This window comes from Phyllobates terribilis, unplaced genomic scaffold, assembly GCF_046119375.1.
Source record: "Phyllobates terribilis strain yellow unplaced genomic scaffold, ASM4611937v1 Scaffold_376__1_contigs__length_1858288, whole genome shotgun sequence".
NCBI classification, from domain to species: Eukaryota; Metazoa; Chordata; class Amphibia; order Anura; family Dendrobatidae; genus Phyllobates; species Phyllobates terribilis.
Window position 1 is genome coordinate 1,463,056 of NW_027363136.1, and position 26,510 is coordinate 1,489,565.

Here is a 26,510-nt window from a genome sequence, read left to right on the forward strand (position 1 = left end):
ACTGCAGGCAGGATACCTGGCTGGCTGAATGTCGCTGAGAAGCTCACAGAGACCGCCATAAGCAACAGTTTAACAGAATGCCACAGACTAATCAACCAAACTTTTTGGGTTGGGTTCTCTTTTATAGTCTGCAGGCATTAAATGAAAGAAGTCAGTGTTCCAGCAGAAGGAGACAACGTTTCAGAAAAGGCATTGTAGCAAACCAAAAAAGAAATTTTAAGCGCAGCAGAGTAACCAGCGCACATACCTGTTAGCTCAGGTGAGTTTAAAAGGCTGCTGTTGATAACAAGGGCATTTGCTAAATAGATGGTGTGTGTGCAACAATATACTGAAAGGTCAATTATATTGTGCAGCTTATCTCACCACCTGTAGTTATTTAGGTGAAAGCTCCAAAATGCTTGCCTAATATGTCTGTTTATCCAAAAGGAAGTAAAAAGGGAGAGCTAGAAAGATAGCATTGCATCACATTACATGGCAATGCAATGCACAATTGCTGAAGTTGAACCAAAATGAGCTTGTAATCTGGCTTCTGCAACTTTGAACATGAAAAATCCAATGAGGAGAAGAAAAGCAAAGCCAAAGAGTCCATCCCAAAATCCGACAAACAAGCAAAATGAACAAAAAACATTGAATTCAATTCTTTCTGATTTTAGAAACTGCATTAAAGAAGGGGTGCACCGGTCCTGGAGATACTGCAATACCAGGTCAATGCGTGGAGTGGACAGAGCAAGCTCTTTTTCCATCTCCCTGTTCTAAAAATCCATTTAATATATGGTCCCCAGATAGGGGACGTATCAGATATTAAACTGATAAGAACAGATACTACACTTGATCTTAGCCAAAAGGCCGAGAAGCGATAACCAGAATTGGTTTCAAACTACGGAGCCACCCAAGGATCCTGAAAAGTCCATTTGTGGAGATGAGCTCCTGGACTCCCGTTAAGAAGACATGTTGTCAACCTCTAGATCCCTTACATGCCTGCACTTTTCGGCTTGCTGCTGCTGCAGTCCACGCGTTTTAGATCTGCATAACTCCACCTCTTTAAACACAGCACCTTCACCCCCTGCTGTTCCCACCCGCCTCAACACCGTTGGAAGGGAGGAGAACCAATTAAGGCGGGGGGTGGGGTGGAACGAGCAGCTGTCTACCCTTAGCAGGAGGGCTCCTGATTACATACCTCTCCTGCTGCTGCTGCTGCTGGCTGTCCAGCAGCAGACTGAAGGTGGCTGCTGCTGTGCACAGGTATATAAAGGCTCAGAGCCTATTATGACTCGCGCAGCCAGCGTTCCATTGCCACATTCCATCTACTGCAGGCAGGATACCTGGCTGGCTGAATGTCGCTGAGAAGCTCACAGAGACCGCCATAACAACAGTTTAACAGAATGCCACAGACTAATCAACCAAACTTTTTGGGTTGGGTTCTCTTTTATAGTCTGCAGGCATTAAATGAAAGAAGTCAGTGTTCCAGCAGAAGGAGACAACGTTTCAGAAAAGGCATTGTAGCAAACCAAAAAAGAAATTTTAAGCGCAGCAGAGTAACCAGCGCACATACCTGTTAGCTCAGGTGAGTTTAAAAGGCTGCTGTTGATAACAAGGGTATTTGCTAAATAGATGGTGTGTGTGCAACAATATACTGAAAGGTCAATTATATTGTGCAGCTTATCTCACCACCTGTAGTTATTTAGGTGAAAGCTCCAAAATGCTTGCCTAATATGTCTGTTTATCCAAAAGGAAGTAAAAAGGGAGAGCTAGAAAGATAGCATTGCATCACATTACATGGCAATGCAATGCACAGTTGCTGAAGTTGAACCAAAATGAGCTTGTAATCTGGCTTCTGCAACTTTGAACATGAAAAATCCAATGAGGAGAAGAAAAGCAAAGCCAAAGAGTCCATCCCAAAATCCGACAAACAAGCAAAATGAACAAAAAACATTGAATTCAATTCTTTCTGATTTTAGAAACTGCATTAAAGAAGGGGTGCACCGGTCCTGGAGATACTGCAATACCAGGTCAATGCGTGGAGTGGACAGAGCAAGCTCTTTTTCCATCTCCCTGTTCTAAAAATCCATTTAATATATGGTCCCCAGATAGGGGACGTATCAGATATTAAACTGATAAGAACAGATTTTTTTTTTTTCTTTGAAAGCCCGAATTCGTGTACAAAACCCGAGTGCGCTTAAAAAAGTGACAAGTGCCACAAAAAAAGTGCACTAGGATGCTGGTCTTCTTGAAACCCTCTCCAAAAGGAGAAGGGTCCCCCAAACCATTCCCCGTCCCTCCGAGCCAAAAGGCCACAGCGAGGAACAGGGACAAAAAGCCACCTCCAGCCGAAGCCAGAGGCGACCCAATCTTACCCCCAGCACCTGCCCGAGTTCTCACCCGAGCAAGGCACTGGGAGCCAAAGACTGTGCTCCGCTCCCGGAAGAGGGGAGCCAACAACGCTCTCCTCCCAAAAGAGGAGAGCCAGGGGGGTTCAGGGGGGAGCGGAACCTGATGGCCACACACTCCCCCCCTAGACCTGCCAAGAGAGGAACCCGTAAGGGAACCGCATCCCGACAAAATCCTAGTAGGACGTGACACACGTGAATAAGTGGACACACAGTGACAAAGAAATTAAATAAATAGTGAAGGTTTCACAGTATAATACTGCCCGGACCTTCGACCGGGAATTGAAAAATTCCCCATCCTAAGGCCAGAAGGCCCGGAATAAGGGTGTGTGCGAAGAAAGAAAATTTGAAGTGCTTGTGCAAATGTGCCATAAACTCAAGTGGGGTTCCCAATCCCAGTGAGTTAAGGCACCCCAGGGTCACCACTCCTGGGGCACTTCACACTTCGGGCTTTCGATCTTCCCCGGCCCAATGGCGTCGATCCTGGGGGGCCATGCTTTCCAACAGATGACTATATTAGCCAGCTGGCGTACTAACAAGCGCCTAAACCCCAGTGTGCATAATGTATCAATCTACTAGGGCGGCCAACATCCAAAACCGCCTTTTCGAAAGATACTACACTTGATCTTAGCCAAAAGGCCGAGAAGCGATAACCAGAATTGGTTTCAAACTACGGAGCCACCCAAGGATCCTGAAAAGTCCATTTGTGGAGATGAGCTCCTGGACTCCCGTTAAGAAGACATGTTGTCAACCTCTAGATCCCTTACATGCCTGCACTTTTCGGCTTGCTGCTGCTGCAATCCACGCGTTTTAGATCTGCATAACTCCACCTCTTTAAACACAGCACCTTCACCCCCTGCTGTTCCCACCCGCCTCAACACCGTTGGAAGGGAGGAGAACCAATTAAGGCGGGGGGTGGGGTGGAACGAGCAGCTGTCTACCCTTAGCAGGAGGGCTCCTGATTACATACCTCTCCTGCTGCTGCTGCTGCTGGCTGTCCAGCAGCAGACTGAAGGTGGCTGCTGCTGTGCACAGGTATATAAAGGCTCAGAGCCTATTATGACACGCGCAGCCAGCGTTCCATTGCCACATTCCATCTACTGCAGGCAGGATACCTGGCTGGCTGAATGTCGCTGAGAAGCTCACAGAGACCGCCATAAGCAACAGTTTAACAGAATGCCACAGACTAATCAACCAAACTTTTTGGGTTGGGTTCTCTTTTATAGTCTGCAGGCATTAAATGAAAGAAGTCAGTGTTCCAGCCGAGGGAGACAACGTTTCAGAAAAGGCATTGTAGCAAACCAAAAAAGAAATTTTAAGCGCAGCAGAGTAACCAGCGCACATACCTGTTAGCTCAGGTGAGTTTAAAAGGCTGCTGTTGATAACAAGGGCATTTGCTAAATAGATGGTGTGTGTGCAACAATATACTGAAAGGTCAATTATATTGTGCAGCTTATCTCACCACCTGTAGTTATTTAGGTGAAAGCTCCAAAATGCTTGCCTAATATGTCTGTTTATCCAAAAGGAAGTAAAAAGGGAGAGCTAGAAAGATAGCATTGCATCACATTACATGGCAATGCAATGCACAGTTGCTGAAGTTGAACCAAAATGAGCTTGTAATCTGGCTTCTGCAACTTTGAACATGAAAAATCCAATGAGGAGAAGAAAAGCAAAGCCAAAGAGTCCATCCCAAAATCCGACAAACAAGCAAAATGAACAAAAAACAATGAATTCAATTCTTTCTGATTTTAGAAACTGCATTAAAGAAGGGGTGCACCGGTCCTGGAGATACTGCAATACCAGGTCAATGCGTGGAGTGGACAGAGCAAGCTCTTTTTCCATCTCCCTGTTCTAAAAATCCATTTAATATATGGTCCCCAGATAGGGGACGTATCAGATATTAAACTGATAAGAACAGATACTACACTTGATCTTAGCCAAAAGGCCGAGAAGCGATAACCAGAATTGGTTTCAAACTACGGAGCCACCCAAGGATCCTGAAAAGTCCATTTGTGGAGATGAGCTCCTGGACTCCCGTTAAGAAGACATGTTGTCAACCTCTAGATCCCTTACATGCCTGCACTTTTCGGCTTGCTGCTGCTGCAATCCACGCGTTTTAGATCTGCATAACTCCACCTCTTTAAACACAGCACCTTCACCCCCTGCTGTTCCCACCCGCCTCAACACCGTTGGAAGGGAGGAGAACCAATTAAGGCGGGGGGTGGGGTGGAACGAGCAGCTGTCTACCCTTAGCAGGAGGGCTCCTGATTACATACCTCTCCTGCTGCTGCTGCTGCTGGCTGTCCAGCAGCAGACTGAAGGTGGCTGCTGCTGTGCACAGGTATATAAAGGCTCAGAGCCTATTATGACACGCGCAGCCAGCGTTCCATTGCCACATTCCATCTACTGCAGGCAGGATACCTGGCTGGCTGAATGTCGCTGAGAAGCTCACAGAGACCGCCATAAGCAACAGTTTAACAGAATGCCACAGACTAATCAACCAAACTTTTTGGGTTGGGTTCTCTTTTATAGTCTGCAGGCATTAAATGAAAGAAGTCAGTGTTCCAGCAGAAGGAGACAACGTTTCAGAAAAGGCATTGTAGCAAACCAAAAAAGAAATTTTAAGCGCAGCAGAGTAACCAGCGCACATACCTGTTAGCTCAGGTGAGTTTAAAAGGCTGCTGTTGATAACAAGGGCATTTGCTAAATAGATGGTGTGTGTGCAACAATATACTGAAAGGTCAATTATATTGTGCAGCTTATCTCACCACCTGTAGTTATTTAGGTGAAAGCTCCAAAATGCTTGCCTAATATGTCTGTTTATCCAAAAGGAAGTAAAAAGGGAGAGCTAGAAAGATAGCATTGCATCACATTACATGGCAATGCAATGCACAGTTGCTGAAGTTGAACCAAAATGAGCTTGTAATCTGGCTTCTGCAACTTTGAACATGAAAAATCCAATGAGGAGAAGAAAAGCAAAGCCAAAGAGTCCATCCCAAAATCCGACAAACAAGCAAAATGAACAAAAAACATTGAATTCAATTCTTTCTGATTTTAGAAACTGCATTAAAGAAGGGGTGCACCGGTCCTGGAGATACTGCAATACCAGGTCAATGCGTGGAGTGGACAGAGCAAGCTCTTTTTCCATCTCCCTGTTCTAAAAATCCATTTAATATATGGTCCCCAGATAGGGGACGTATCAGATATTAAACTGATAAGAACAGATTTTTTTTTTTTTTTTTTTTTTTTCTTTTTAACCAAATCAGATAGGCCGGAGCATAAGCTCAATCAAATCGACTTACAAAAGCCTTTCATTGACACTTAGCCTTTCATCACACTTGGTATATAATCAAAAATAAAACCAAACCTTATCATCAGGTACATTATACACTACTAATTAAACTTTACCAAAAACCTCCACTTTTTAAACTTCCAGATCCCTTCAGCATCTATAATACTTCCACGTTCCTGATCCCAGAGGTATATTACATACATACGTGACAGAATCAATCTCAAACATTCATTAACTGACATTTTCTTCCTTTTAAAAACTAACAAATTCCTCGCATCCCACAAACTTTCAATTACACACACCACCAACAACCATAAAATCCTATCCTTAATTCTACTACATGCACCCATCCCAAACATAGCAAGTTTCCAATTAACATACTTTACACCCACCAATTCCTTGCAAAGTCCCCCTATACCCTTCCATACATCATATGCAAAATCACAATCCCATACCATATGTCTAACATGCTCTCTCAAACCACATCCATCCCTCGGGCATACCTCAGATTTAACTAAATCCCTCTTCTTTTGCACATCTCTAACAGGCAAAATGTCATGCAATATCATCCAAGCGATATCTCTCTGTCTGTTAGTCACACCATCTATACTTAATTTTCTCCACATCTCGGTTACTTCCTCCCCTCTCAACCCATTGATATTACATACCACCTCACGCTCACGCACCATCCTAATGACTTTCTTCTTTTGCCTAAAATCACTCATGTTAACGGACAACAAATCATACTTCCTTACAAATTTCTCAACACAACCATACCATACAGGACACTTAAAAGCAACAGGCACTCTAGCATCCCTTTTGACCCACTTTAAGCCATAAAGCATCCATCCAGCCGAATACTTCATCATATAAGCACACTTATTACTTTTCCCTAGAACCACCACCACCATTTTCACGTAACTAATCCCTAAAAAGAAATCAATATTTGGAAAATCCAAACCACCATTTACACATAACTTATAGACATATTCCCGTTTCAATTTCTCCATGCGACTTCCCCAAAGAAAATTAAAGATGAATTTCTCAGTTTTCCTAATTTTCTTAAAAGCAGCAGGATATACATTCGCAACAAACAACAAAATAGGCAAAATAACCGCCTTAATAATCAGAACTTTCCCAGTCAGAGTTAATTCTCTCATTCGCCAAAAAATCAACTTGCGCACCACTCTCACCCCACAATCTTCCCAACTCTCATTTCCTTTCAAATCATCATTAAACTTAATCCCAAGCACCTTTATTGCACCATCCTCACACCTCACACCATCCATCCGTACATTCCTCTCACCAAAACATTTAAAGGAACTCTTAGTCCAATTGACCTTAAAAGCTGAGACACTACAAAACAAACTTAATATCAACCTTGCCCTACTCATCGCAGCCATATTCCCACTCACAATCACTACATCATCCATGTAACCTAGAATTCTCACATCCTTTCCATTACTCCCAGGAATCATCACACCTCTCATAACCTTATCCTTCCTAACCATACACATCAACACTTCAATCACACTAATAAACAAAAAAGGGGACATAGGGCACCCCTGACGCACTCCTGATTTAATTCTCACTTTCTCACTCAACCACCCATTCACCAAAAATTCACTTGAAACATTACAATACAAACTCCTAACACAGTTTACAAAATTCCTGGAATAACCCATCTTAGACAAAACCTTAAACATAAAGCTATGTGACACACGGTCAAAAGCTTTTTCAAAATCAACCGAAAACAACAAACATTTCTGCTTACGACTCATACAATCCCCAATCACATCACGCAACAACACCAAATTTTCAGTCATACTTCTCCCAGGCACTGCACACACTTGGTCTTCATCCACCACACCGCCAATCACTTCCCGCATCCGGCTAGCCAACAATTTACTAAACACCTTATAGTCTGCATTCAAAAGGGTGATTGGCCTCCAATTCCCCAAATCCTTTTTATCACCTTTCTTATGAACCAAAACCACCACCCCATCTCTCATAGATTCACTCAACATATTCTCCGTGAACATATACTGGCACACCTCCAATAAGTCATTTCCCATCGTGTCCCATTCCTTAACATATAACTCCACGGGCAGTCCATCCTTCCCAGGTGTTTTATTCTTACTCGCAGACATCACCACTTTTTTAACTTCATCCAACACAATTACATCATCCAATATTTCACGTTCATCCTCACCCAAACAACCTTCTAAACACCCCAAAGCATCAGTCAACATCCTATCATCAACCCATTTTTCCCCATACAACTCCTTATAAAACAACACCACCTCCTGCATCACATCCTTCCCACTCACACACACCCCATCACCATTCACCACCTCATCCATATCTACTTTCTTCCCAAAAACTTTTTTGAAAAAAAACCTTGTGCATTTCTCATTTTTCTCCAAATGTTCAATCTTAGAACGGTAAATAATTTCTTTCCCTTTACCCTCAATATATTTCTTAATCTCTTCTTTCACTTGACACATCAAAACATCCACATCCACTCCAATCATCCTTAACATCCTCAGCCACTCCAGTCTAGAGCTTAAATCATTACATTTTGCTCTATTCATTGCTGCTTTCCTCCTGCCCCTTTTTCTAAAGAAAAAAACAATCTCACTCTTCATCCAGTCCCACCACTCAAGCACATTCCTGAAATCACTTTTTTTATCCCTCCACCTAACATACATTCGCCTAAAATCACGCATGATCCTATTATCTTCCAGCAAACGCACATTAAGTTTCCACACGCCACCACCATATACAAAGGAAATCTTACCTTCTAGACGTGCCCTCAAACACACATGGTCAGAGAAGGGAACATCTTCCTGCTGGAAATTCCTACAAATAACATTTTGTGAAGAAAAGAAGATACGGTCTATTCTAGACTCTATGCCTCCCCTGTCGGCCTTATAGGTCGCAGGAGGTGGATTACCTAAAAAAACTTCCGCAGCATCCTGTAAGGAAAAATCCGCCACAAGACTCTTGAGTCTTTTACCTGTAACATCCATCTTATCCCCCTCCGTCACACAATTGAAATCTCCAACAAAAATTATTGGCATTTTGCCAGATAAAAAAAAACATAATTTCTCAAAAATTTCCAGCCTCTCCCCTTTATCTATTGGTGCATACATATTTACCACCCTAACCCTCCACCCCCTACAATTTAACTCACATATTACACACCTCCCCGCCTCCACCACCATGTAACTTTCTATCTTAACACTATAACCCTTCACCAAAACACCTACCCCACAATTTTTATTACATACAGAACCAGACCACACACTTTGACCTAAAGGCCATGCATTTTCACTTAAGGGATCGGAGATCCCACACTCCTGGACACAGTATACGTCCGCATCCAAGTTGCTCAAGTAGTCCAAAATTGCCACTCTTCTCGACTCAGATTTAATCAGCCGAACATTTAGCGACAAGATGCTGAGAGCAACTTGGGCACCCATCTATTAATTTGATGTGGCAGGTCACGACAACATGCCCACCTGTACATCATCCTAACCCTTCTGGGGGTAGGACGCTGGACGTGCAGATATCGTAGTTTGTGCCTTCCCCCAAAAAAGATACATCTTGGGGATCGGATGCAGTAGGGTACACCCGGGCTGGACTCACACTGCAGTCACTTAAAGGGGAAAAGGATGGCTCAGTTTTCTTCTTTTTCTTCACTGAAGCGCCTCCATCTTCATCTGAACTATAATCCCGCCGCTGGGGGTCAAAGTCCCCCTGACCTCCCTCCTCCTCAAGGTCAGAAACGACATCGCTCCAGGCCACATGCGGTGTTCTGGTCAGATCAGACTCCTCTTCCCCCTGCAATGTAACCATCATGTCTGGAATTTCAGCCTCCAGATCCTCCACCGGGGCCACTTCCATGCCTATACGATCATCAGTTATCGTCTCAGACTCACTGACATCTGAAGCCACAGACGCGGCCCTCTGCACCGGTGGCTCAGGTGCCAGCTCCATATTTCCTCTTACATTCACACGAACCAGTTCTGGAAAAGCAACCCGAGCCTCCTCCTCATCCAGGAAAGCCAGAGTAGATATCGGAGCAGTCGGAGTTGGAGCAGTCGGAGTTGTAGCTGTGGGTGCAGGAGATTCATTTCTTCTCCTTCCCCTTCCCGCTGCCCCCGCATATGAACCAGGATGGAATATACAGTCTCTGAAGGCATGCCCCTTCTCTCCGCAGAGGTTACAGACTATTTCATTTTTGCAATTATTGGAAGAATGACCCACCTCATTGCACTTCCTGCAAATAATCTGTCTGATGTCGCATGCTTCCTGAGTATGGCCATACCTCCTACAATGACGACAAAACCTGGGCGCATTGGGGAAGAACAGGTAACCCTGCTCACTCCCAATGGAAAAATTTGATGGAGGATAATGTATACCCCCTGGTTCATCAGGACTTTCCCGGAACTTGACCATGAAACGATATTTACCGGTCCATAGTTCCTCCTCATTCATGACTTTTACTGCCACCTTGGTAATATAGCAGTGCCTATTTAGAAAGGCATAAATCAAAGCCAAGTCCACATGTGGGTTGTACATGAAAACAGTCAGAGGTACCTCTTTGGAGCAATACAAGATGACAAAAGTCAGCCCATCCAAATATTGATTGTCCAGATTCTTTTTCAAACAATCATAGAAATTGTTGCAAACAGCCATAGAAGTAAATACAAGATTATACTTGCTTTTGAATTGCTGGAGGCACAAGATTTCTTCCTTCTTCACTTCAAGGAGTCCAAACAAAATCTCCTTCACCACGAAGCTGAGGGTAAAGATTCCTTCTTTGCCTTCTTCCACATCAATCTGGATTCCAAACTTCACTCGAGCCTCACCGGGCCCAGCGTATCGAATGCGTCCCATTATCGCTAGTCGTGTCTACTGGCCAACTCCTTATAGCAGCAAGTGGCTTAAGCCATAAAATGGCGATGCCACAGGGCCAAGAGTTAACGCACAGACAGCCAAATGACTAGACCCATTACACATCTGAGCCAAAAGGCCGAGAAGCGATAACCAGAATTGGTTTCAAACTACGGAGCCACCCAAGGATCCTGAAAAGTCCATTTGTGGAGATGAGCTCCTGGACTCCCGTTAAGAAGACATGTTGTCAACCTCTAGATCCCTTACATGCCTGCACTTTTCGGCTTGCTGCTGCTGCAATCCACGCGTTTTAGATCTGCATAACTCCACCTCTTTAAACACAGCACCTTCACCCCCTGCTGTTCCCACCCGCCTCAACACCGTTGGAAGGGAGGAGAACCAATTAAGGCGGGGGGTGGGGTGGAACGAGCAGCTGTCTACCCTTAGCAGGAGGGCTCCTGATTACATACCTCTCCTGCTGCTGCTGCTGCTGGCTGTCCAGCAGCAGACTGAAGGTGGCTGCTGCTGTGCACAGGTATATAAAGGCTCAGAGCCTATTATGACACGCGCAGCCAGCGTTCCATTGCGACATTCCATCTACTGCAGGCAGGATACCTGGCTGGCTGAATGTCGCTGAGAAGCTCACAGAGACCGCCATAAGCAACAGTTTAACAGAATGCCACAGACTAATCAACCAAACTTTTTGGGTTGGGTTCTCTTTTATAGTCTGCAGGCATTAAATGAAAGAAGTCAGTGTTCCAGCAGAAGGAGACAACGTTTCAGAAAAGGCATTGTAGCAAACCAAAAAAGAAATTTTAAGCGCAGCAGAGTAACCAGCGCACATACCTGTTAGCTCAGGTGAGTTTAAAAGGCTGCTGTTGATAACAAGGGCATTTGCTAAATAGATGGTGTGTGTGCAACAATATACTGAAAGGTCAATTATATTGTGCAGCTTATCTCACCACCTGTAGTTATTTAGGTGAAAGCTCCAAAATGCTTGCCTAATATGTCTGTTTATCCAAAAGGAAGTAAAAAGGGAGAGCTAGAAAGATAGCATTGCATCACATTACATGGCAATGCAATGCACAGTTGCTGAAGTTGAACCAAAATGAGCTTGTAATCTGGCTTCTGCAACTTTGAACATGAAAAATCCAATGAGGAGAAGAAAAGCAAAGCCAAAGAGTCCATCCCAAAATCCGACAAACAAGCAAAATGAACAAAAAACATTGAATTCAATTCTTTCTGATTTTAGAAACTGCATTAAAGAAGGGGTGCACCGGTCCTGGAGATACTGCAATACCAGGTCAATGCGTGGAGTGGACAGAGCAAGCTCTTTTTCCATCTCCCTGTTCTAAAAATCCATTTAATATATGGTCCCCAGATAGGGGACGTATCAGATATTAAACTGATAAGAACAGATTTTTTGATTTTTTGATTGAAGCTGCATCCAAGGCACTGAAAAATGTGACCGAAGTCACACCAAAACAGCGCACGAGGCGAGGATTCATGTGGACCCTTCCCGGAGGAGAGGGTCCCCAATAAACCATCCCCATCCCTCCGAGCCAGAAGGCCACAGCGAGGGTCAGGGATCTCCGATGCTCTCCCTAGCCGAAGCCGGAGAAGAGCCGTTTTCGTGCTCCCAGCTTCCATCTAGGCTGCCACCCTAGTGGAGCTGGAGTCTGTGTTGGTTTCTCAGCCCAAAGCTGACCGGACCTCCGACCGGGTTTATAAAAATTCCCCTTCCTAGCCCGGAGGCCAGGAATAGGGGGGGTTGCTCAGAAAGTATGATTGGCAAAGGTGCGGCGTGCTACGAAGCCAAGTCTTTCTGGGGTTCCCAGTCCCAGTAAGCTTGGACTCCCACCAGGGCGCCTACTCCTGGGGCACATTGCTCCAAAGCCCTCACACTTACCCAGCCTAGTGACTTCGATCCTGGAGGGCCATGTTTTCCATCAGATAACTCTATGAGCCACCTGGCGTACTAACAAGTGCACCAAACCAGTGTGTAATATGCATCAATTTACTAGGGCAGCCCAAGGACAAAACTGCCTTTTCAAAAGATACTACACTTGATCTTAGCCAAAAGGCCGAGAAGCGATTGATCTTAGCCAAAAGGCCAAGAAGCGATAACCAGAATTGGTTTCAAACTACGGAGCCACCCAAGGATCCTGAAAAGTCCATTTGTGGAGATGAGCTCCTGGACTCCCGTTAAGAAGACATGTTGTCAACCTCTAGATCCCTTACATGCCTGCACTTTTCGGCTTGCTGCTGCTGCAATCCACGCGTTTTAGATCTGCATAACTCCACCTCTTTAAACACAGCACCTTCACCCCCTGCTGTTCCCACCCGCCTCAACACCGTTGGAAGGGAGGAGAACCAATTAAGGCGGGGGGTGGGGTGGAACGAGCAGCTGTCTACCCTTAGCAGGAGGGCTCCTGATTACATACCTCTCCTGCTGCTGCTGCTGCTGGCTGTCCAGCAGCAGACTGAAGGTGGCTGCTGCTGTGCACAGGTATATAAAGGCTCAGAGCCTATTATGACACGCGCAGCCAGCGTTCCATTGCCACATTCCATCTACTGCAGGCAGGATACCTGGCTGGCTGAATGTCGCTGAGAAGCTCACAGAGACCGCCATAAGCAACAGTTTAACAGAATGCCACAGACTAATCAACCAAACTTTTTGGGTTGGGTTCTCTTTTATAGTCTGCAGGCATTAAATGAAAGAAGTCAGTGTTCCAGCAGAAGGAGACAACGTTTCAGAAAAGGCATTGTAGCAAACCAAAAAAGAAATTTTAAGCGCAGCAGAGTAACCAGCGCACATACCTGTTAGCTCAGGTGAGTTTAAAAGGCTGCTGTTGATAACAAGGGCATTTGCTAAATAGATGGTGTGTGTGCAACAATATACTGAAAGGTCAATTATATTGTGCAGCTTATCTCACCACCTGTAGTTATTTAGGTGAAAGCTCCAAAATGCTTGCCTAATATGTCTGTTTATCCAAAAGGAAGTAAAAAGGGAGAGCTAGAAAGATAGCATTGCATCACATTACATGGCAATGCAATGCACAGTTGCTGAAATTGAACCAAAATGAGCTTGTAATCTGGCTTCTGCAACTTTGAACATGAAAAATCCAATGAGGAGAAGAAAAGCAAAGCCAAAGAGTCCATGTCAAAATCCGACAAACAAGCAAAATGAACAAAAAACATTGAATTCAATTCTTTCTGATTTTAGAAACTGCATTAAAGAAGGGGTGCATCGGTCCTGGAGATACTGCAATACCAGGTCAATGCGTGGAGTGGACAGAGCAAGCTCTTTTTCCATCTCCCTGTTCTAAAAATTCATTTAATATATGGTCCCCAGATAGGGGACGTATCAGATATTAAACTGATAAGAACAGATTTTTTTTGATTGAAGCTGCATCCAAGGCACTGAAAAATATGACCGAAGTCACACCAAAACAGCGCACGAGGTGAGGATTCATGTGGACCCTTCCTGGAGGAGAGGGTCCCCAATAAACCATCCCCATCCCTCCGAGCCAGAAGGCCACAGCGAGGGTCAGGGATCTCCGATGCTCTCCCTAGCCGAAGCCGGAGAAGAGCCGTTTTCGTGCTCCCAGCTTCCATCTAGGCTGCCACCCTAGTGGAGCTGGAGCCTGTGTTGGTTTCTCAGCCCAAAGCTGACCGGACCTCCGACCGGGTTTATAAAAATTCCCCTTCCTAGCCCGGAGGCCAGGAATAGGGGGGGTTGCTCAGAAAGTATGATTGGCAAAGGTGCGGCGTGCTACGAAGCCAAGTCTTTCTGGGGTTTACTACACTTGATCTTAGCCAAAAGGCCGAGAAGCGATAACCAGAATTGGTTTCAAACTACGGAGCCACCCAAGGATCCTGAAAAGTCCATTTGTGGAGATGAGCTCCTGGACTCCCGTTAAGAAGACATGTTGTCAACCTCTAGATCCCTTACATGCCTGCACTTTTCGGCTTGCTGCTGCTGCAATCCACGCGTTTTAGATCTGCATAACTCCACCTCTTTAAACACAGCACCTTCACCCCCTGCTGTTCCCACCCGCCTCAACAACGTTGGAAGGGAGGAGAACCAATTAAGGCGGGGGGTGGGGTGGAACGAGCAGCTGTCTACCCTTAGCAGGAGGGCTCCTGATTACATACCTCTCCTGCTGCTGCTGCTGCTGGCTGTCCAGCAGCAGACTGAAGGTGGCTGCTGCTGTGCACAGGTATATAAAGGCTCAGAGCCTATTATGACACGCGCAGCCAGCGTTCCATTGCCACATTCCATCTACTGCAGGCAGGATACCTGGCTGGCTGAATGTCGCTGAGAAGCTCACAGAGACCGCCATAAGCAACAGTTTAACAGAATGCCACAGACTAATCAACCAAACTTTTTGGGTTGGGTTCTCTTTTATAGTCTGCAGGCATTAAATGAAAGAAGTCAGTGTTCCAGCAGAAGGAGACAACGTTTCAGAAAAGGCATTGTAGCAAACCAAAAAAGAAATTTTAAGCGCAGCAGAGTAACCAGCGCACATACCTGTTAGCTCAGGTGAGTTTAAAAGGCTGCTGTTGATAACAAGGGCATTTGCTAAATAGATGGTGTGTGTGCAACAATATACTGAAAGGTCAATTATATTGTGCAGCTTATCTCACCACCTGTAGTTATTTAGGTGAAAGCTCCAAAATGCTTGCCTAATATGTCTGTTTATCCAAAAGGAAGTAAAAAGGGAGAGCTAGAAAGATAGCATTGCATCACATTACATGGCAATGCAATGCACAGTTGCTGAAGTTGAACCAAAATGAGCTTGTAATCTGGCTTCTGCAACTTTGAACATGAAAAATCCAATGAGGAGAAGAAAAGCAAAGCCAAAGAGTCCATCCCAAAATCCGACAAACAAGCAAAATGAACAAAAAACATTGAATTCAATTCTTTCTGATTTTAGAAACTGCATTAAAGAAGGGGTGCACCGGTCCTGGAGATACTGCAATACCAGGTCAATGCGTGGAGTGGACAGAGCAAGCTCTTTTTCCATCTCCCTGTTCTAAAAATCCATTTAATATATGGTCCCCAGATAGGGGACGTATCAGATATTAAACTGATAAGAACAGATACTACACTTGATCTTAGCCAAAAGGCCGAGAAGCGATAACCAGAATTGGTTTCAAACTACGGAGCCACCCAAGGATCCTGAAAAGTCCATTTGTGGAGATGAGCTCCTGGACTCCCGTTAAGAAGACATGTTGTCAACCTCTAGATCCCTTACATGCCTGCACTTTTCGGCTTGCTGCTGCTGCAATCCACGCGTTTTAGATCTGCATAACTCCACCTCTTTAAACACAGCACCTTCACCCCCTGCTGTTCCCACCCGCCTCAACACCGTTGGAAGGGAGGAGAACCAATTAAGGCGGGGGGTGGGGTGGAACGAGCAGCTGTCTACCCTTAGCAGGAGGGCTCCTGATTACATACCTCTCCTGCTGCTGCTGCTGCTGGCTGTCCAGCAGCAGACTGAAGGTGGCTGCTGCTGTGCACAGGTATATAAAGGCTCAGAGCCTATTATGACACGCGCAGCCAGCGTTCCATTGCCACATTCCATCTACTGCAGGCAGGATACCTGGCTGGCTGAATGTCGCTGAGAAGCTCACAGAGACCGCCATAAGCAACAGTTTAACAGAATGCCACAGACTAATCAACCAAACTTTTTGGGTTGGGTTCTCTTTTATAGTCTGCAGGCATTAAATGAAAGAAGTCAGTGTTCCAGCAGAAGGAGACAACGTTTCAGAAAAGGCATTGTAGCAAACCAAAAAAGAAATTTTAAGCGCAGCAGAGTAACCAGCGCACATACCTGTTAGCTCAGGTGAGTTTAAAAGGCTGCTGTTGATAACAAGGGCATTTGCTAAATAGATGGTGTGTGTGCAACAATATACTGAAAGGTCAATTATATTGTGCAGCTTATCTCACCACCTGTAGTTATTTAGGTGAAAGCTCCAAAATGCTTGCCTAATATGTCTGTTTATCCAAAAGAAAGTAAAAAGGGAGAGCTAGAAAGATAGCATTGCATCACATTACATGGCAATGCAATGCACAGTTGCTGAAGTTGAACCAAAATGAGCTTGTAATCTGGCTTCTGCAACTTTGAACATGAAAAATCCAATGAGGAGAAGAAAAGCAAAGCCAAAGAGTCCATCCCAAAATCCGACAAACAAGCAAAATGAACAAAAAACATTGAATTCAATTCTTTCTGATTTTAGAAACTGCATTAAAGAAGGGGTGCACCGGTCCTGGAGATACTGCAATACCAGGTCAATGCGTGGAGTGGACAGAGCAAGCTCTTTTTCCATCTCCCTGTTCTAAAAATCCATTTAATATATGGTCCCCAGATAGGGGACGTATCAGATATTAAACTGATAAGAACAGATTTTTTTGATTGAATATATCTTTTATTAGCACAAAAAATAAGTTAACAGACAGTGTACAGTGCCGCAGCCCAGTACACACAGAATTCTACATCATATTTACATAGCATGAGGATACGACGCACTAACTAGACACATCACACCCCTATGCTACACAAAACACTCAATCTGAAAGAAAAAGCATGTCAATCAATACAGTACGACGAACCGTGATAAGGGATGGGGATTGGGAAAAAGGGGATGGGGAGGGGAAAATCACAGGCCCGAAGCTTTATTGAAAGACAAGACACATAAGGGGAGAGGGGGAGGAGGGGTTTAGTCCTCGTCCTCGTCCTCCGGACCGTCCATGATGCAATAGTCTCTGAGCAGGCTGTGGATCAGCCTGCGGCAGTCCTGGATGGACATCCTCTCCCTCCTCAAGATGAGCCGGTTCCTGGCGACCCAAAGGGCATCCTTGAAGCAGTTCATAAGGCGCCAAGCCTCCTGGATGGCTCCGACGGTATGAACCCCAGGGAAGAGTCCGTAAAGCACAGAATGGTGCGATAGGCTCGCCCTGGGGACAGAGTTCCTCAGGTCGTCCTCAAGTGCAGTCAATAGGCGCTGTGCAAATCCGCAGTCCCAAAAAGTGTGCAAAGATGTTTCCTCCACGAAGGGGCACCTTGGGCAGTACCGGGTCTTGCACAGGTTCCGGGCATGCATGAATGACCGGACGGGCAGTCCGCCCTGAATCGCCATCCACGACAAGTCCTTGTGCCCGTTGGTCAGCCTGTCAGACGACACATTTGTCCACACAGTCTCCAGCGTGTCCTGGTGAAGTCCTGTGATGTTCTCCACGTCATCCTTGGCTCTGATTAGCTTGTGGATAGTTTTGGGCTTCCACAAGTCGGGCTTGAGTCCCTCCAGTTGATGCTCCCCCACAAATCGAACGACGTCTCCGTAGAACCATGGCGTCGTCCAGTTGTAGGGGAAGGAGCTGTCCCACTTGTCCCAGCCGAGTCGCCTCCAAAGAGGAAGCAGGAAGAAGCGAGACATGGACCTGCCCGCGGAGCCATTCTTGACTTGCAAAGTCCGGCGGACACAATCACACACAAAAGAGGATCGCAGGAGGGTGGGGATATCTGGAACGCCCTTCCCACCCTTGCGAGGCTCCTTGTACATGACGGCCCGCCTGACTCTGTCCATCTTGGATCCCCAGACAAAGTGAAACACTGTCCTGGTAATGGCCCTGCACACAGTGACGTGTGGGGGCCAGGCCTGCGCCGTGTACTGCAAGACGGGCAGGACCTCATTACGCAGGACGAGTGCCTTACCCTCACAAGTGAGGTGTCTGAGGCTCCAGAGTCCGATCCGTTGCTTCACCTTGGCCAAGCGTTCTTGCCAGGACTTGAGGGCCGCTCCTTCCTTCCCGAACCAGACTCCCAGCACCTTGAGGAAATCCGGTTGAATGTTGAAGGGGAAGGGGGCGGAGGAGGCCGGCTGCCAATCCCCGAAGAGCATGGCTTCCGACTTCCTGCAGTTGACTTTGGCCCCTGAAGCCCGGCCGAACCTCTCACACGTCTGGACGAGGGCGTCGACTGAACCACGATCAGCGCAGAAGACGGTGACGTCGTCCATGTAGAGCGAGCACTTGACCTCGTGTCGTCCCGGACCCGGTGCGGTGATCCCTCTGATCTCTCCATTCTGCCGGATAGCCTCTGCGAAGAGTTCTATAACACAAACAAAAAGAAGAGGTGATAGAGGTCAGCCTTGTCTGACCCCAGAGAGGACAGGGAAGGGGTCAGTCTTCCAGCCGTTCACCAACACCGAGCTGTGGATATCAAAATACATCAGACGGACATACGAACAAAACATGTTACCCAAACCTAACCGGTGCAGAGCTCGGCCCATGAACTCGTGGGAAACCCGGTCGAAGGCCTTCTCCTGATCCAAGGAGACCAGGGCCGCGTGTGCGCGGCGGACCTTGATGTACTCGACCGTGTCCCGCACGAGAGCGAGGCTGTCTGCGATGCGACGTCCAGGGATGCCGCAGGTCTGGTCCGGGTGGATGATCCGTCCGATGACCGTCTTAAGTCGTGTCGCCATCGTCTTGGCCAGGATCTTGTAGTCCACGTTGAGCAGAGTGATGGGACGCCAATTCCTCAGGTCGCACCTCTCTCCCTTCCGCTTGTACAGGATCGTGACCATTCCTTCCCTCAAAGATGGAGGCATTCTACCCTCCACCACCATCTCCTCGTACAGGTCCAACAGGTCCGGACAGATGAGGTCTCCCAGCGCTACATAGAGCTCCGCTGGAAGACCATCACTGCCCGGGGTCCTGCCGGTCCTAAAGGATTTAGCGGCAGAGAGCAATTCGCCCACCATCAGAGGTTTGTCCAAGGCTGCCGTGCCTGCAGGATCAAGATGGTTAGTGATACCTGACAGGAACTTATCAGCAGCGTCGGGGTCGGTAGTCTTGTGGGAGTAGAGTTCGCTGTAGAAGTCGCTGACGACCCTCATCACGTCCTCCTTCCCACGTCGCATGTTTCCGCTCTCGTCTCGCAGCTCGTTCAGGGGCGTGTGACCGGCATGAAGTTTCCTGAAAAAGAATGAGTTACATTTCTCACCCTTCTCCAGATTCTCCACTTTGGAACGGAAGATGATTCGCTTGGACTCCTCCTCAAAGTGCCTTTTCAGGCTCTTCTTGGTCTCCTCCAGCTCCTCCCTCACGTCCCAGCCGCAGTGAAGAAGGTCCTGCAGCGACCGCAGCTCGCGCTGCAGCCCTCTGAAGTCCCTTCTCTTCTCACACTCCTGTTGTCGACCCTTGGCCTGAAAGAAACAGCGAAACTCAAGTTTAACATATTCCCACCAATCAGAGACTGTTTGGAAGCTACCCTTGTAGGACTGCCACATTGCGTAGGCTGCTCTCAGCTCCTCCACGACTTCATCCTGAGCCAGCAGAGCACAATTCAGCTTCCAGGAGCCGGGGCCGGACGGAAAACCGTCGCCGAGGACACCTTGTAAGTGAATGGCTTTGTGGTCGGAGAAGAAGCAGGAGACCATCGAGTGCCTACTCTGCCTGACTGCCCGAGAGGTGAACACAAAGTCAATCCTGGAGCGGAGTGAGCCATCGGGTCGGCTCCACGAATAGTTCGTGGAGCCTCTCCCCATGGAGCCCACCACGTCCTGAAGAGAGGCCTCGGTTACCATCTCGATGAGCAGCTTGGACGTGATGTCCAACTTGGCAGATGTGCCAGAACTACGACCGTCCTCCTCGATGGGGCAGTTGAAATCTCCGGCCATCACTAAGGTCCTGGTGGTGGCAAGCTGAAGCCGCAGGGTCTGGAAAAGCTCCAAACGCTCATTCTTCAGTGGGGACGCATACACGTTGATGAACCTGACAGGTTCTCCCGCCCAGTTGCCATCTACAACAAGAGCCCTGCCGCAGATGAGCTCCTGGACGGACTCAAGCGTGAATGCGCCCCCCCTGATCAGAATTGCGACCCCCGCAGACTTGCAGTCACCCCCACCGGACCAGTAGGATGGACCGTGGGACCACTCCCTGGCCAGATGTTTGAAGGACCTAGAGGAGGGAAGGGAACATTCCTGCAACATATAAACATCACACAACTGGGAAGTAAGGAAGGCATAAATAGTCTGACGTCTGAACTTGTCCTTGATGCTCCTGACATTAATGGAAAATAAGTTAATATTAGCCATCATGTAGGGAAAAAAGAAAAAGTTAGCGCAGGCAATACACCTTAGTTACCACTCCGGTCGGGTGGTCCCTCGTCGGTGTTGACTGCTGGTGACGGGATCACCAGCAGGCCCTCTTCCTCCATCTGGTCAAGCAGCGCGGCCTCAATCTCGGCGACCACCAGTTCCTCCTCTTCTGGCTCGGCCACCAGGGTCTCAACCATGTGCTCCATCTCTTCTGGCTCAGGGAGGGTATCCTCCTTTTCGCCTACGAAATCCAGAATCTTCTTTTTGGAGGATTCAGTAGCAGGGCTGTCCTCCACCTTCCTCTTTCCCCGGGTTGGAACTGGGGAGACAAGAAGGGGAAAATCCTCCTCGGAATAGATAGCGGCGGGTGGAGGAAAGGTTAATTCCACCGCTACCATGGTCTGGGGAGGGAGAGTGGCTGCCGGGGCAGGGGAAAGGACACCTGCTGAGGAGTAGGGGAAGGAGGAAGAGGAAGTGGAATCCTCAGCAGGGGTGGCCAGGGTGGGGGGGGGATTGGACGGGGGTGGCAGGGGGAGGGATCGAGAGAGGGGTGACAGAACTCTTACCCTCCTTTGACTTTTTCTTCTGCTTCGGAGCTGCTGGGACCGTCGCTGGGGCTTTGGCCACCGACTCCTTGACCGCTTTGGCCTTGGTCGTCTCGGCCTTGGCCGCTGGGGCCTTGGTCGTCGCGTCCTTGACCTTCACAGGCCTGGTCGTCGGGGCCTTGTCCTCCGTAGCTGGGGTCGTCGCAACCACCGATGCCCAGGATCTCTCACGCCTGGGGCAATCCTTGTACAGATGAGCCGCCAGCCCACACAGGTTGCAGGACGTCTTCTTCGGGCAGTCCTTCGAGCTGTGTCCCGTCACTCGACAAATCCTGCAGGCATCCTCCTTGCAGTCCTTCATCTCGTGGCCGTTCTTGCCGCATCTCCTGCAGTTCCGCGGCATGTCCGGGTAATAGATGAGGCCGTAGGAGTTGCCCAGGGAGAATGTCGGGGGCAGGTGCCGAAGTCCGTCTGAGTACGCCAGGTCCCTGTGAAGTCTAACGGTCACCGACCACTTACCTGTCCAGAAGCCGAGTCCATTCAGGATGTGAGAGGGTTCCTTCACAACCAAACAGAAGCGTCTCAGGAAGTTACAGATGTCTTGGCCTGGGGTGTGCGGGTTGCGCATGGAGACCGTGATCCTCCTTTCATCCCTCTGGATAGGGCAGCTACCTGTAAAGGCAGAGAAAGAATTATCCGGTCCTTTTGCGCTTACCATTTCCCAGAACCTCCTGCAGGTGTTCACAGTGGCGAAGGTGACGAAGAAGATCCCCGTCAAGAAGGTCTGGATGCTGAGGGTGTCCGACCTGGAGAAGCCTCGATCCAGCAGCATCTTCTGGCAGAACACGTCCGAGGACATGTCCGGCACCCTCCCATCCACTTCCTTCAGCTTCAGGGCCACCGTCTGCCGCATCCATGGCTCCAGGGCTGGAGCTTCGTGGCGGGGCTTCTGGGGTCCCTTCTGCTGGCCAGTCGTGGAGGCAGAGTCCTTGGGGTCAGAATCGGCTCCTGGCTGGGCCCTCCTGGCTGTCCCCAGCTCCAGGCTCTTCTTTTCGGCCTTCCTCGCAGCGCTTGCCATGGCTTTCCTCCTGCAGTTACTTCTTGGAGCTGGATCTGGAACTCTTCCCGGAATGGGTGGAGCTATGCAGATTCTTCTCCCGTCGTGTTCTGGACAAATTCCCCGAAAGGTCTTTGTCTCGATGATTTTCTTCCTCGAAGATTCCACAGGACAGCCCGATTCTTCTCCGAGTCTTCGTCTTCTTCTGGATTCTTTAGAGCTTCTTCCTCCCACCGATATCCGCCTTCGTTCTCTGATGTCAGCTGGGCTCCGAAGCTCTTCTCCTTCCGAGTTCGATCGCTCTCGTCAAGTGTAGATCGTAGCTCTTGTGTTCTTAAAAGAACAGATACTACACTTGATCTTAGCCAAAAGGCCGAGAAGCGATAACCAGAATTGGTTTCAAACTACGGAGCCACCCAAGGATCCTGAAAAGTCCATTTGTGGAGATGAGCTCCTGGACTCCCGTTAAGAAGACATGTTGTCAACCTCTAGATCCCTTACATGCCTGCACTTTTCGGCTTGCTGCTGCTGCAATCCACGCGTTTTAGATCTGCATAACTCCACCTCTTTAAACACAGCACCTTCACCCCCTGCTGTTCCCACCCGCCTCAACACCGTTGGAAGGGAGGAGAACCAATTAAGGCGGGGGGTGGGGTGGAACGAGCAGCTGTCTACCCTTAGCAGGAGGGCTCCTGATTACATACCTCTCCTGCTGCTGCTGCTGCTGGCTGTCCAGCAGCAGACTGAAGGTGGCTGCTGCTGTGCACAGGTATATAAAGGCTCAGAGCCTATTATGACACGCGCAGCCAGCGTTCCATTGCCACATTCCATCTACTGCAGGCAGGATACCTGGCTGGCTGAATGTCGCTGAGAAGCTCACAGAGACCGCCATAAGCAACAGTTTAACAGAATGCCACAGACTAATCAACCAAACTTTTTGGGTTGGGTTCTCTTTTATAGTCTGCAGGCATTAAATGAAAGAAGTCAGTGTTCCAGCAGAAGGAGACAACGTTTCAGAAAAGGCATTGTAGCAAACCAAAAAAGAAATTTTAAGCGCAGCAGAGTAACCAGCGCACATACCTGTTAGCTCAGGTGAGTTTAAAATGCTGCTGTTGATAACAAGGGCATTTGCTAAATAGATGGTGTGTGTGCAACAATATACTGAAAGGTCAATTATATTGTGCAGCTTATCTCACCACCTGTAGTTATTTAGGTGAAAGCTCCAAAATGCTTGCCTAATATGTCTGTTTATCCAAAAGGAAGTAAAAAGGGAGAGCTAGAAAGATAGCATTGCATCACATTACATGGCAATGCAATGCACAGTTGCTGAAGTTGAACCAAAATGAGCTTGTAATCTGGCTTCTGCAACTTTGAACATGAAAAATCCAATGAGGAGAAGAAAAGCAAAGCCAAAGAGTCCATCCCAAAATCCGACAAACAAGCAAAATGAACAAAAAACATTGAATTCAATTCTTTCTGATTTTAGAAACTGCATTAAAGAAGGGGTGCACCGGTCCTGGAGATACTGCAATACCAGGTCAATGCGTGGAGTGGACAGAGCAAGCTCTTTTTCCATCTCCCTGTTCTAAAAATCCATTTAATATATGGTCCCCAGATAGGGGACGTATCAGATATTAAACTGATAAGAACAGATTTTTTTTTTTTTTTTTTCGAAAGCCCGAATTCGTGTACAAAACCCGAGTGCGCTTAAAAAAGTGACAAGTGCCACAAAAAAAGTGCACTAGGATGCTGGTCTTCTTGAAACCCTCTCCAAAAGGAGAAGAGTCCCCCAAACCATTCCCCGTCCCTCCGAGCCAGAAGGCCACAGCGAGGAACAGGGACAAATAGCCACCTCCAGCCGGAGCCAGAGGCGACCCAATCTTACCCCCAGCACCTGCCCGAGTTCTCACCCGAGCAAGGCACTGGGAGCCAAAGACTGTGCTCCCCTCCCGGAGGAGGGGAGACAACAACGCTCTCCTCCAGAAAGAGGAGAGCCAGGGGGGTTCAGGGGGGAGCGGAACCTGATGGCCACACACTCCCCCCCTAGACCTGCCAAGAGAGGAACCCGTAAGGGAACCGCATCCCGACAAAATCCTAGTAAGGACGTGGACACACGTGAAAAAGTGGACACACAGTGACAAAAAAATTAAATAAATAGTGAAGGTTTCACAGTATAATACTGCCCGGACCTTCGACCGGGAATTGAAAAATTCCCCATCCTAAGGCCAGAAGGCCCGGAATAAGGGTGTGTGTGAAGAAAGAAATATTGAAGTGCTAGTGCAAATGTGCCATAAACTCAAGTGGGGTTCCCAATCCCAGTGAGTTGAGGCACCCCAGGGTCACCACTCCTGGGGCACTTCACACTTCGGGCTTTCGATCTTCCCCGGCCCAATGGCGTCGATCCTGGGGGGCCATGCTTTCCACCAGATGACTATATTAGCCACCTGGCGTACTAACAAGCGCCTAAACCCCAGTGTGCATAATGTATCAATCTACTAGGGCAGCCAACATCCAAAACCGCCTTTTCGAAAGATACTACACTTGATCTTAGCCAAAAGGCCGAGAAGCGATAACCAGAATTGGTTTCAAACTACGGAGCCACCCAAGGATCCTGAAAAGTCCATTTGTGGAGATGAGCTCCTGGACTCCCGTTAAGAAGACATGTTGTCAACCTCTAGATCCCTTACATGCCTGCACTTTTCGGCTTGCTGCTGCTGCAATCCACGCGTTTTAGATCTGCATAACTCCACCTCTTTAAACACAGCACCTTCACCCCCTGCTGTTCCCACCCGCCTCAACACCGTTGGAAGGGAGGAGAACCAATTAAGGCGGGGGGTGGGGTGGAACGAGCAGCTGTCTACCCTTAGCAGGAGGGCTCCTGATTACATACCTCTCCTGCTGCTGCTGCTGCTGGCTGTCCAGCAGCAGACTGAAGGTGGCTGCTGCTGTGCACAGGTATATAAAGGCTCAGAGCCTATTATGACACGCGCAGCCAGCGTTCCATTGCCACATTCCATCTACTGCAGGCAGGATACCTGGCTGGCTGAATGTCGCTGAGAAGCTCACAGAGACCGCCATAAGCAACAGTTTAACAGAATGCCACAGACTAATCAACCAAACTTTTTGGGTTGGGTTCTCTTTTATAGTCTGCAGGCATTAAATGAAAGAAGTCAGTGTTCCAGCAGAAGGAGACAACGTTTCAGAAAAGGCATTGTAGCAAACCAAAAAAGAAATTTTAAGCGCAGCAGAGTAACCAGCGCACATACCTGTTAGCTCAGGTGAGTTTAAAAGGCTGCTGTTGATAACAAGGGCATTTGCTAAATAGATGGTGTGTGTGCAACAATATACTGAAAGATCAATTATATTGTGCAGCTTATCTCACCACCTGTAGTTATTTAGGTGAAAGCTCCAAAATGCTTGCCTAATATGTCTGTTTATCCAAAAGGAAGTAAAAAGGGAGAGCTAGAAAGATAGCATTGCATCACATTACATGGCAATGCAATGCACAGTTGCTGAAGTTGAACCAAAATGAGCTTGTAATCTGGCTTCTGCAACTTTGAACATGAAAAATCCAATGAGGAGAAGAAAAGCAAAGCCAAAGAGTCCATCCCAAAATCCGACAAACAAGCAAAATGAACAAAAAACATTGAATTCAATTCTTTCTGATTTTAGAAACTGCATTAAAGAAGGGGTGCACCGGTCCTGGAGATACTGCAATACCAGGTCAATGCGTGGAGTGGACAGAGCAAGCTCTTTTTCCATCTCCCTGTTCTAAAAATCCATTTAATATATGGTCCCCAGATAGGGGACGTATCAGATATTAAACTGATAAGAACAGATTTTTTTTTTTTTTTTTTCGAAAGCCCGAATTCGTGTACAAAACCCGAGTGCGCTTAAAAAAGTGACAAGTGCCACAAAAAAAGTGCACTAGGATGCTGGTCTTCTTGAAACCCTCTCCAAAAGGAGAAGAGTCCCCCAAACCATTCCCCGTCCCTCCGAGCCAGAAGGCCACAGCGAGGAACAGGGACAAATAGCCACCTCCAGCCGGAGCCAGAGGCGACCCAATCTTACCCCCAGCACCTGCCCGAGTTCTCACCCGAGCAAGGCACTGGGAGCCAAAGACTGTGCTCCCCTCCCGGAGGAGGGGAGACAACAACGCTCTCCTCCAGAAAGAGGAGAGCCAGGGGGGTTCAGGGGGGAGCGGAACCTGATGGCCA

General features: G+C 47.6%; 10 non-coding genes and 5 pseudogenes across 10 annotated transcripts; all 15 read right to left on the reverse strand.

The window, feature by feature from the left end:
* Window positions 1–667: 667 nt before the first annotated feature.
* On the reverse strand, window positions 668–858 carry LOC141223246 (U2 spliceosomal RNA). Its single transcript, XR_012290881.1, has one exon. It is a non-coding gene; the product is annotated as a U2 spliceosomal RNA (small nuclear RNA).
* A 1,114-nt stretch (window positions 859–1,972) lies between these two features.
* Window positions 1,973–2,152, reverse strand: LOC141223503 (U2 spliceosomal RNA; annotated as a pseudogene).
* A 794-nt stretch (window positions 2,153–2,946) lies between these two features.
* On the reverse strand, window positions 2,947–3,038 carry LOC141223538 (U2 spliceosomal RNA; annotated as a pseudogene).
* A 1,115-nt stretch (window positions 3,039–4,153) lies between these two features.
* On the reverse strand, window positions 4,154–4,344 carry LOC141223248 (U2 spliceosomal RNA). The gene has a single exon (XR_012290882.1). It is a non-coding gene; the product is annotated as a U2 spliceosomal RNA (small nuclear RNA).
* A 1,115-nt stretch (window positions 4,345–5,459) lies between these two features.
* On the reverse strand, window positions 5,460–5,655 carry LOC141223496 (U2 spliceosomal RNA). Its single transcript, XR_012291108.1, has one exon. It is a non-coding gene; the product is annotated as a U2 spliceosomal RNA (small nuclear RNA).
* Window positions 5,656–11,847: 6,192 nt separating this feature from the next.
* Window positions 11,848–12,047, reverse strand: LOC141223460 (U2 spliceosomal RNA). The gene has a single exon (XR_012291081.1). It is a non-coding gene; the product is annotated as a U2 spliceosomal RNA (small nuclear RNA).
* Window positions 12,048–12,561: 514 nt separating this feature from the next.
* LOC141223527 (U2 spliceosomal RNA) lies at window positions 12,562–12,677 on the reverse strand (annotated as a pseudogene).
* Window positions 12,678–13,821: 1,144 nt separating this feature from the next.
* On the reverse strand, window positions 13,822–14,005 carry LOC141223448 (U2 spliceosomal RNA). Its single transcript, XR_012291069.1, has one exon. It is a non-coding gene; the product is annotated as a U2 spliceosomal RNA (small nuclear RNA).
* Window positions 14,006–14,231: 226 nt separating this feature from the next.
* LOC141223555 (U2 spliceosomal RNA) lies at window positions 14,232–14,420 on the reverse strand. Its single transcript, XR_012291124.1, has one exon. It is a non-coding gene; the product is annotated as a U2 spliceosomal RNA (small nuclear RNA).
* Window positions 14,421–15,535: 1,115 nt separating this feature from the next.
* Window positions 15,536–15,726, reverse strand: LOC141223249 (U2 spliceosomal RNA). The gene has a single exon (XR_012290883.1). It is a non-coding gene; the product is annotated as a U2 spliceosomal RNA (small nuclear RNA).
* A 1,115-nt stretch (window positions 15,727–16,841) lies between these two features.
* Window positions 16,842–17,035, reverse strand: LOC141223452 (U2 spliceosomal RNA). Its single transcript, XR_012291073.1, has one exon. It is a non-coding gene; the product is annotated as a U2 spliceosomal RNA (small nuclear RNA).
* Window positions 17,036–22,600: 5,565 nt separating this feature from the next.
* Window positions 22,601–22,678, reverse strand: LOC141223520 (U2 spliceosomal RNA; annotated as a pseudogene).
* Window positions 22,679–23,793: 1,115 nt separating this feature from the next.
* LOC141223504 (U2 spliceosomal RNA) lies at window positions 23,794–23,976 on the reverse strand. Its single transcript, XR_012291111.1, has one exon. It is a non-coding gene; the product is annotated as a U2 spliceosomal RNA (small nuclear RNA).
* Window positions 23,977–24,772: 796 nt separating this feature from the next.
* LOC141223536 (U2 spliceosomal RNA) lies at window positions 24,773–24,864 on the reverse strand (annotated as a pseudogene).
* A 1,115-nt stretch (window positions 24,865–25,979) lies between these two features.
* Window positions 25,980–26,162, reverse strand: LOC141223505 (U2 spliceosomal RNA). The gene has a single exon (XR_012291112.1). It is a non-coding gene; the product is annotated as a U2 spliceosomal RNA (small nuclear RNA).
* Window positions 26,163–26,510: the final 348 nt, after the last annotated feature.